We start from the raw sequence: 10,330 nt of genomic DNA, 5'->3' as shown, positions 1-10,330 counted from the left end.
AATTAAAGAGTTTGATATCAATAAAGAAAGCATTTACCAATGACCTATGTCCTATTTGCATATATAGGATAAAGAGCATATATGTGTGAGGTATTAATAGATTTTTAAACTCAACTCAGAATATTTCAATATAAACTTATCTTGAAGGTGAAATGTTAGAATCTCTCCATTATTTGTTAAATTAAAAAAAAAATAGATATATACATAACCTATTTTCCTCTCCATTTTTTGAATAGTTTCAACTGAGCGTGGAATCCGATGTTCTCTATGAGAAGATCTAAAAAAATCCATATGAGAGAAAAACAGAAATGGATTTCGACGATTTGGAAAACTATAACCAATAACAAAAAGTAGTTAAATCGAATTGTATGAAATTAAATTATATTGGATGATGTTGTGGTGGGTTGTCTGTGATTATGAGTAAGGCGTTTGTTCTGTAACTTTATTAGAGACCAGATCCAAAAGAGCAGGAGGCCATGGAAACGAGGAGAGAGGTTTGAGATCCATCATAGAACATGGGAAGGTGTTGACCCAAATTTAACCATCCATTCAAATGAATTAGGCAGAGGGTTGTCAAATTTTCCTTTTACGAATCTGTAAGATCTAACATCCGATCGTCTGCAAGGAATAACTTAGATGGCTTGAGGTTCAAGGATTCAACCTTGAGGTCTTGGATTCAACCCACATGCTCACTTCCACATGATTCCCGACGAGAGACTCTCAACTTAAACATGCATACACTCCATTTTTTTCCCCACAGCATGTCAAACCAAAAAAAAAAAAGGGAAAAAGAAAGAGGTGTCATTACAACAAAGCACAGCAATAGTTTAAGGAGTTGACTGGGATTTATGATATATTATTTTGTATTCTTTCCTCTCCCTCCGCTCTGTGTCAAGTTTATATCTCCATTATTCACCACCTTTGACTTGCGCGTTTGCAGCCTTCTGTTTTCTCTTTAATTTTGCTTCATCGGAGGAAGTCGCCGCTGGACAGACCATCTTCTGGAAAACGCCGGTAGCTTCTTATTCTTTAATGTTCCTGTTTTTTCCTTGACATGATCCATCTCCTCGTTATTGGGTTTCTGTGTGTTTTTATTAACTTCTTCTTGGTGTGCTTTGTTTAAATATATAGTTAAACTCTTATTTGGATTTGAAAGAGGGGCTTTTCTCTGTTCTCTCCAAAAAAAGGGAATAGAAAAACAGGGGTTGAAATTTTAGATTTATCATTCTAAAATGGGATGGTTTTGCAAATATTTAAAAAACATATGTTATATTTTAAAATATATAAAAACTACTGTAATTTACTTCTAAAATTTACCATTGAAAGAAGGATTAGTGTAGGAGCGTTTCAGCCTAAAAGTAGGAGTGTCAAGTAGGCTGGACAGAAGAGCTTTGACTGATGTGGGATAGTCCAACTCCTTTTCCCTTCCAGTTCTCTTTAGAGTTTAGGTTCCAGCATGATAGTGCTCGGTTTAATTGGTTCAATATCCTAAGGTAGAAAGTAGCTGATATGTTATTATTCGCTCCCTTTAGAATGTTTAGTTGGAAAGGAACAAACGAACCTTCACAAATGTCAATATATCAGATTGAGTGCTAATCAATGGGAAGAATATCAATATCTCAGCCTCATCATTGTCTTCCAAATCTCCTCTTTTTTGTAATTATAAAATCTCCTCGATTTAGCTGGCGGAAAGGAACAATCAAACCTTCACAAACATTACTAGACGAGTGCTAATTGGTGGGAAGAACATCAATATCTCAATCTCATCCTAGTCTTACAAATCTTCTCGTTTTTTAATTATAATATCTCTACCATTTCTCTTTTTTTTAGACCAAAATGGTAGTCATCAGAAACAAAAAGGGCACAATAACTATATGATAGTCCAAAACAAGTAATCAATATCTAAAAATACACTAAAATTATCGATAGAAAACTGTAAGAAAATAATACTCTAAAATTTTCGCCCTCTTCAGCCTTTCCCTATCGTTTCTCAAATCACATTGATATCTTCTTAACATAAATGTTCTCCGCTCCCTCACACAATCGCCATAACATCCTTTGGTGCAGCACAGTGGTCTCTCTTTTGTATAGTCTCTCAAATAAATCTATACTCTCCTTACGGGATTCAATCTTTGTTTTTTGTCTCTTCATAACCTCAAAATCAAATCTTTTTTGTAATTATGGTATACTTTTTATTTCAAGAAATGCTTTTATATAGTCTCTCTTTTGGGTATGTTTCCCACATACTATCAATGAAGTGGTTTCGACATCTCTTCGAAAAATTAAATTCTGTCGAACAAACTTAAAAGACCTTAGCTTCTCCTTCTTTTCCTTAAAAAGTGCAAGGAGAGACAACCTTGAATCCAACATCAGGAATGTCTCCGACGGCATGTCCTTCACGGCATGTCCTTCACGACCGAATCCGGCAATCAATACTTCATCATTCTCCTCAATTTGGTTAAGACAACCATATATCTCATTAGGCACAAATGCGGCAATTTTGTTTCAATACCATCATTTGTCTGCTTAGCCTCAATACCAATCTTTTCCAAAACAATGCCTTTTGCATGAGAAGAACCGGCAAATGGCTTCTTCCCTTCATTTCCAAGGTGAGACTTAGCTTCTCATAAGCTTTGTCAGCCCACCTTGAGCATGCCATCAGCTCCCATCCCATGTGTCTTCCACATGTTTGCAGAGAGGACGGGTTCTTCGACTTCGGCGGGGGCTTTGGAAGTTGGAAAAGTAGGAGCCCCGCAACAAAAGCCATAGGTTTCAAGATCTCTACCATTTCTCTTGATTAGAGTCCTTTCCTATTAATCTTCATGTCTTATATGTTTGATGTTTTTTAGTCAAATTTGGAACATTTTATTTGGGCGTACTGATGTCAATTTACTTGTTAAGTTTGAGTACGGTTGAATTTGGATAATTCTGAAATTTTGTTGATGAATTTCTGTACGTTTTATGGTTTGTCAATGACTTATTTATTTTTGATGATATATTACTCTAAGTTGAATCCGCTTTTACTCGAAACTTTTGGATTTCATCCAATTAGACCCTCACTTAATAAGTGTTGCAAAATAAAATTTTTATTTGCATTCCTTAATTCTCATTGCCTCCAAAGAACAAGCATGTCTATTCCTTTTTTAGCCCTCCTTCAGATGAAACAATTCTAATGAAATTATTTATTAGGCAACATTTCTTCCATCCAGCCAATTACAAAAGTAATTACAGGATTAGAACACCTAACCAAAAGAAATTGCAAATTAGATATCTCATACTATCCCTACAATTATAAATTAAATCTCTTAAATCTTAATACTTTCCCTAACCATTACAAACTTTGATGCCTACGATTAAGAAATGCCACACAGTGATAATAATTTCCTCTAATTTCTATAGATATTTAGTCCAGTATATTCTGATAAAAGGCTAAAGAACCCTAACAAAATCTTAACGAAAATCTTTATTAAGCAACAACATTGTATCGAGCCAATTACTAAAGTAAATACAGAACTAGAACACCTGACCAAAAGAAATTGCAAATTATCTCATATACTATCCCTACAATTATACACCTCCAAAGCTTAATACTTTCCCCGACCCTTAGAAACTTTGACGCCTCATATATAGGAAATACATCTCCTAATTAAAGCTTAACACTTTCAGCAAAATTCAAAATTTTGATCCAAATGCAAGATTGAGTATAATTGAGTTAAAAACATAGCAAGCTAAATCGAAACTCGAATGAGTAATGGTTGATAACCTAGTTTTGTTGGTGAGGTGGAGGGTAGTAATTGGTAATGGTAAATTGTTGAACCTGCAGCGGCGGCAACGGTGGTTGAATGGCAGCCGGTGCACGACGACGGCGAAGTAGGCGCACCCTAGAGTGGGGATCTACGGCCGTGATGTCGAAAATACTGGACTTGGACCTGCAGCTCTTCCCATTTCGCTGGTTTATATTAGGGTTTTGGCGGTACTTGCAGTACTTCTGGGCATGGCTGGCCACCTGGGTGGATGTTCTTGTGACCACAAATTCTGTTGCAATTTCTTTCCAATTTCCATTTCCGTACTTCTCCAGTCCCATCAAAAATAGCCTGCAATAATCCAAATCAAACGAAAAAGGAAAAACTTTAACTTTAGAGATTCTTATATATCGTTTGGAAAAAAGAGAGAGCGAGAATACTTACATGTGTTCGTCCTTGGTCCAACGCCTGACAGGTAAATTGCCACTGCCAGCTTCTTCAGCGCCAGGTCTCTCCGGCAAATTCACTGCCGAGCTGACGTCGGAAAGAAGGACGTTCGTTGTTGTTGTCTCCGCCACGTCGTCGTCGGAGGATAACTCCAGCAACACCATTGGAGAAGGATTGTTGTCGGAGTTGACGAGCTCCACCGGAAACTGCATTTCTTGTCTAACCTCCGGCGCCGGCGCCGGTGCCGACGGCAACGGCATGGTCTCGTTATAAAACCCATCAATATCCCAATCATCCAACGACAGAAGAGGAGGGAGCTGCTCTTCCATGGGAGTTTTGCCCCAATTGCGATTTAGGCGAGATGAAGAAGAAGAAGAAGCATTTGACGCAGAGGTTTAACACTGAGCTTTATACTACAAAGTGGGCGGAGATAACAAGGCTGAGAATGTTATTTGCTTCAAGATGTTGTGTTGCAATGGTGGTGTAGTGTCTTTCAGCCCCTTTTAGAACCCAACGATGGCCCCGGTTCGATCCTTGGTTTCCATTTATTTTTCTTTACTTATTAACTAGTTTTTTCCTTTAAATAATTCAAATTAATCTGATATATGCAAATATGATATTTATAGTTTTCCTTTTCTTTTTTTCCAAGGAAAGTAGGGGCCGATATTCACACAGGGATTTTGCTTCCTACACTATATTACCTTAAGATATATACTTAATTATCTTTGTATCTAAATTTCCCCAGCCCACAACAGGGTTGTTTAAAAGCTGATTTTTGGGGTTTTTTGAAATTTTGTGGGTAAATTTAAAATAAATGAGAAAAAACGGGTGTATACTAAAAAATTTGGAGTTTAAAAGTATTGCGTCTGTCAAAGAAACGTGTTATGCAATGGAAATCGACATCGAGGTACAGGTGAAGATCGGAGGGAAGCCCACTGGGCCGCGACGCGGGGCTCGATCCCGACGCGGTGCTCGGTCCACGGCCCTCCAGCGGCCCTTTGTCTTCGATCCACGATTACGCCTAGGCCCTCCAACGGAATTAGGGTTAGCTCCGGAAAGTTCTGGAACAACCTGACGACTATAAGTAGCGATCCAGCCTTAGAGGTAAGGGGATCTAAAAAGTTGACTACATTTGCGCTATTCTCTTGCTAACTTAAGCATCGGAGCCCGTGTGACTAGAGTCACACCGATTTAGCTCGATTTGGTTTTGCAGGTACTAGTCCCGGATCAATAAGTTTGGTAGGTGCGAGGAGGAGAACCGGAGGACCGAAATCCACGCATCAACAATTGGCGCCGTCTGTGGGGACGATTTAAAGCATCCAGTTGAGCAGCATGACACCAGAAAGAAGTCCACGACGCTCTGATGATAACTGCTCTGCCAAGAGGAGGCTGAACTTGGACGACCCCCAGGTTGGAGGACCCGAGGATGGGACCAGCCAGCCAAACCTAGAACGTCAGGAAGGGTTGCCCGAGGCACATGCACTAACGACCCCTGAGCCACTCCAAAAGCAGTTCGCGGTTTTGGAAGATAAGGTAGAGGGCATGCTTCAACGCATGACCCAAGTCCTTCGACAATACGAGCGACAAGAGTCCGACGAAGTACCCCTTGTCAGAGACCCGAGAAAGGGGAAGGGCCCAGCGCAAAGCGAGACCGAGGAGTCAACGAACAGTGCAGGGAGCAAGTTGCGGATAGGTGGAAATACCAGGCGACGAACCCAGATTTTCGACTCCCAAAAGATGAAAAAGCAACATAAATACTCGGCACCAAATGGGGGCAGGAGCGACCATGATGACAGAAACTCCGAGCCGGTAAGTCTCGACAAAGGCAAACCAGCAGATCAGCCAGAGTCCTCGGAGAAGCGACATAACCAAAAGGAGAAGGGATTCGACCTCGAAGAACTACTGGACCAAGCCGACTCACCATTCACGGAGGAGATCATGAGAGAGAAGGTCCCTCCAAAATTCAAGCTACCCACGGTGAAACAACGACAGGACTTCTACTAAGGGGGGCTGTTGACTTTTCCTTTCTTCCTTCGAATGTGGTTATTTTTTTTTTTGTTTTTCTAATTTTAGCAAGATTTCTAATCATTATTTCTTTTGTTCAATAAAGTATCCATTTATTTGGTTCTCTGTCAACTTTATCTCTTAAATCCAAAACGATATACCAAGCGACTTTTTGATAAAACACTTTGCCTCGTCTACAAGCATACTCTCAAAAGATATCGACAATACACTTGAGAGTAGGGGGCAATAGGTACCGACTACGGCTACTCAACGTCATAAGCTTGGTAAATCCAATTCTACGCAGTGACGGTAAAACCAGCTATAGCCGAGCAGGGCTCGGGACCGACCACTGCTCAGGTCCGACCGCTGTCGGCGTCGACCAAGTGCGAACGGGCACAAATCTACATTAGTCGGCGGTTTTACGAGACAGCCTATGTTTGTCAATAGGTCTTATTTCCGACTGAACACGGCTCGGGTCCGACCACCACTCGACGCCGATCACGTGTGACGAAACATGAATCTACTTTAATCGACACATTTGGAAAGAACAATTAAACAATCTCAACACGGCCAAACCAGAAGCGGGTCGATTGGCCTAGCACGGTTAAAACATGAGATGGAGTAAAAGACGAAAACAACAGCGGGTGTAAAACCATTGACTATGACCAACGGGTTAAAAACCTACGAAAATGAAAGCAAGAAAACTCCATCAGAGTTGGAGCCGTAAGCCAGTAAGTGACTGGTAAAGAGGGTTAATTGATGATTCCAAAGAAAAGAGATACAAGCAACATAGTAACAAAGCACATAAAAGTCAACCGTAAAAACGCTCCGGGAGGAAGGAAAAGTCAATGTCAGGGTGTTGAGTAGAAACCTGACGGAGAGACCAGGAAACACCGCACTCCATGGCAGAGTTTTGCAAGTCAACATACTCCTGAGTTTTCTTGAATTCTCTGGCCAAGAACTCAGAAATAGAGAGTCGAGCGTTGGCCTCGTCAAGTCTCCTCTGCAAGTTAGCTAGCTCGTCTCGAGATTTTCTCTTCTCTGTTTCCAACTCACGTTGGGTACCCTCCAGAAGGCTGTTGGCTTGGTTGAAGGAAGAAATAGCCTGTTCCAGCTCCTCCCGAGGGGCATAGTGGCAGCGGAGATAGTTAATTTCATCAACAACTCGGCCCGAGAATACCACCAGACGGTTGAAAGTCTGCCAAGGATAAAATTCGACATTAGGGGAGAATGCTATGACAAAATACTGGAGGTTACCAAGCACTCACCTAGTGGAGATCGCTAAGGCATGTGCTGATGCTGTGCTGAGGATTTGACAGACCAAAGTCTGACCCGCTTGATGAGTCGCCGAGGCCTTGCCAGAGACTAAATGCTCTTTCCAGGTAGGCTGTCCCGTCAGCGTCAGAATTATATGGGCCAGAGAAAGGGAAATTGGGACTTGAGAGGAGCTCCTTGGATGACCTCGAGGGGAGGACGGGATAGATGTCCCATGGAGTCGGGCGGAACGCCTCGGAGCTGTCGGAGGCATGAAAGATCGAGCATGTTGTGAAGGGAGTCCCTCCTCGGTCAAATCAGTTACCTCGATATCCGAAGCCCGACTAGAGCCAGCCCCTAAACCCCGGGCATTCCGGCGACGCTCTCTTTCATACAAAGAAGCACTCCGTCTCGACATCTCTACAAACAAAGATAAAGGTAAAAAGCGACGTTCATGAAAAGTGAAGAGAGGATTTCGACAAAGACCTGGAGGGTTGCGCGGAAGGGCCAAACCAAAATCCACTAAGTTTTGCTCCGTAACCAAATTTGGGCCCCAACGCTCGATATCCGGTAGCTGGATAACGGTATGATAGAAAGTGGTTGCCTCGGCGGTAAGCTCACAGTTACGGGAAACTGCCAATAAGAAAAGGAATATCAGAATTGACATGTGCAAAAGTCTCGGTGGAGTTCGGAAGCTACTTACCCAACTCCCTACACTCGGTCGGCACGGGAAAATACAACCCTCTCATCGCGGGCTAGCCAGTCACCGCCAACAAAGAACCATTCATTCTTCCAATGCTGCACTAAGGAGGGACCCATAACAAGAACTTGGTTGCGGGAGCTAACATAAAAATGAAAGTTATCCTCGGGACTATGTTTGAGATAATAAAGCGACATAAAATCCGCGGCGGTTAGAGGCTGCTCGCCCCCGAGGTACGACCACATAATGAAGCAACTGATCAAAGTAGACCACCCGATCGGGACGATTTGGGAAGGAGCTATTTGATTAAAAGCTAAAAAGTTTTGAAGAAAAAGAGGCAATGGTAGGCGAACTCCAGATTGGAACATCGCGGCATAAAATACTACTTCACCGGGATAAGAGCTGTCAATACTCTCTCTCGGATTCGGAAGACGAAGGCTAACCGAATTCGGGATACGGTATTTCGAACGCAAGCGACGCAAGTCCTTCGCCGTAAGAGTGGAGTTATCCATCCAAAAGGGACGATAAGACTGAGACTATGACGAAGGATGTGATGATGACCCATCATCCGAAGAGGTGCACTCGAAATTAAGGCCAGCCATATAAAAAAAATACGACAAAGAGCAGGGCAGAGAAATGAATACCTTGTTGGGAGGTTGACAAGAATTGGTGAGGATGAAGGGGTTTAAATAGCCCTTAACTCATAGCACGGTTCTCGGTCCAGAGGTCTTTACCCAACGGACCGAAGGGTGCTCGGCACGGTGCCCAACACTCTTGTGACTACTCGGCACGGTACCCAACACACTTGTGACTACTCGGCTCGGTACCCAACACTCTTGTGACTTCTCGGCTCGGTACCCAACACCTCGAGATATCAAAACATGGGTCTACTGCTGATGTGACAGTTGCATGGCAGGTTGCATCGGGTCTTGCAAGGAGAGGGAAAATTGACATACACTTTCTTGTGTCCCGTGAAGATAAGACAGCTGACTGTAACTAGGGTGCCATGAGCCCCACAATGATTCGACAACTCAATCGACTCGGGCCCACATGACAAGATAGGTCACTACAAAAGCTATACTCCCAATGAGATCGAAAGCATCACATTGAGAGTAGGGGGCAACTGTTATGCAATGGAAATTGACATCGAGGTACAGGTGAAGATCGGAGGGAAGCCCACTGGGCCGCGACGGGCTCGGTCCCGACCCGGGGCTCGGTCACGGCCCTCCAGCGGCCCTTCGTCTTCGATCCACGATTACGCCTAGGCCCTCCAACGGAATTAGAGTTAGCTCCGGAAAGTTCTGGAACAACCTGACGGCTATAAGTAGCGATCCAGCCTTAGAGGTAAGGGGATCTAAGAAGTTGACTACATTTGCGCTATTCTCTTGCTAACTTAAGCATCGGAGCCCGTGTGACTAGAGTCACACCGGTTTAGCTCGATTTGGTTTTGCAGGTACTAGTCCCCGATCAACAAGTTTGGTGGGTGCGAGGAGGAGAACCGGAGGACCGAAATCCACGCATCAACAAAACGCAACTGGGTGGATTTTAATAAATGCGTCTCTAGAGACGCATCTGTCGCATCAAAACGGAATGAAAACCATGGTTTTCTTTCCGTAGAACGCGGTTCAATTTTTTTAAAAATAATTATTTTATTAAATTACATTAATATACCTACTTTTTTTAGTATTTTAAGTTGAGATTTTATTATTTATATTAATAAATAGGTCAATATGGCTACTTTTAAAATTTTTTTTTACAATAAATATTTTAATAATTAAGGTTTTTTCTAGTAAAATCTAAATTTTTTTTTTACAATAACTTACCTAAATTTTTAAATTTTCTATTAAATATACTTAATAAATACAAACCTGGAAATTCACAAAAATAAATACATAGTTAAAATGAAAATACATATCTTGAAATTTCATTGATCACAATAAAACGAACCTAAAAATTCATAGACAAAAATTAAGATTTATTTTTAATAATTGTCCCATTACAATATAGTCTAATTTTTTAATCTTTATTTAAAATAAACTATATATAATATATCATTATATACCTTTCCTCATATATAATTGGAACATTTCAAATTATTTATCCTCGTTTTACACGTTACGTGGAACCTAATGGACCTATACAGATGAAAAACTCTGAGATTAATTGATTAAACTTATTAACT

General features: G+C 41.5%; 1 long non-coding RNA gene across 1 annotated transcript; it reads left to right on the top strand.

Annotated features, from left to right (window-relative positions):
* The first annotated feature begins 428 nt into the window (after window positions 1-428).
* On the top strand, window positions 429-4,926 carry LOC148211212 (uncharacterized). Its single transcript, XR_015790936.1, has 2 exons — window positions 429-1,014; window positions 3,824-4,926. It is a non-coding gene; the product is annotated as an uncharacterized LOC148211212 (long non-coding RNA).
* Window positions 4,927-10,330: the final 5,404 nt, after the last annotated feature.

This window comes from Momordica charantia (assembly GCF_013281855.1).
Source record: "Momordica charantia cultivar OHB3-1 chromosome 5 unlocalized genomic scaffold, Mcharantia_2.0 BLBB01000005.1, whole genome shotgun sequence".
In the NCBI taxonomy this organism is placed as follows: domain Eukaryota; kingdom Viridiplantae; phylum Streptophyta; class Magnoliopsida; order Cucurbitales; family Cucurbitaceae; genus Momordica; species Momordica charantia.
The sequence above is the reverse complement of the archived record's forward strand: the minus strand, read 5'-3'. Positions and strand labels throughout refer to the sequence as shown.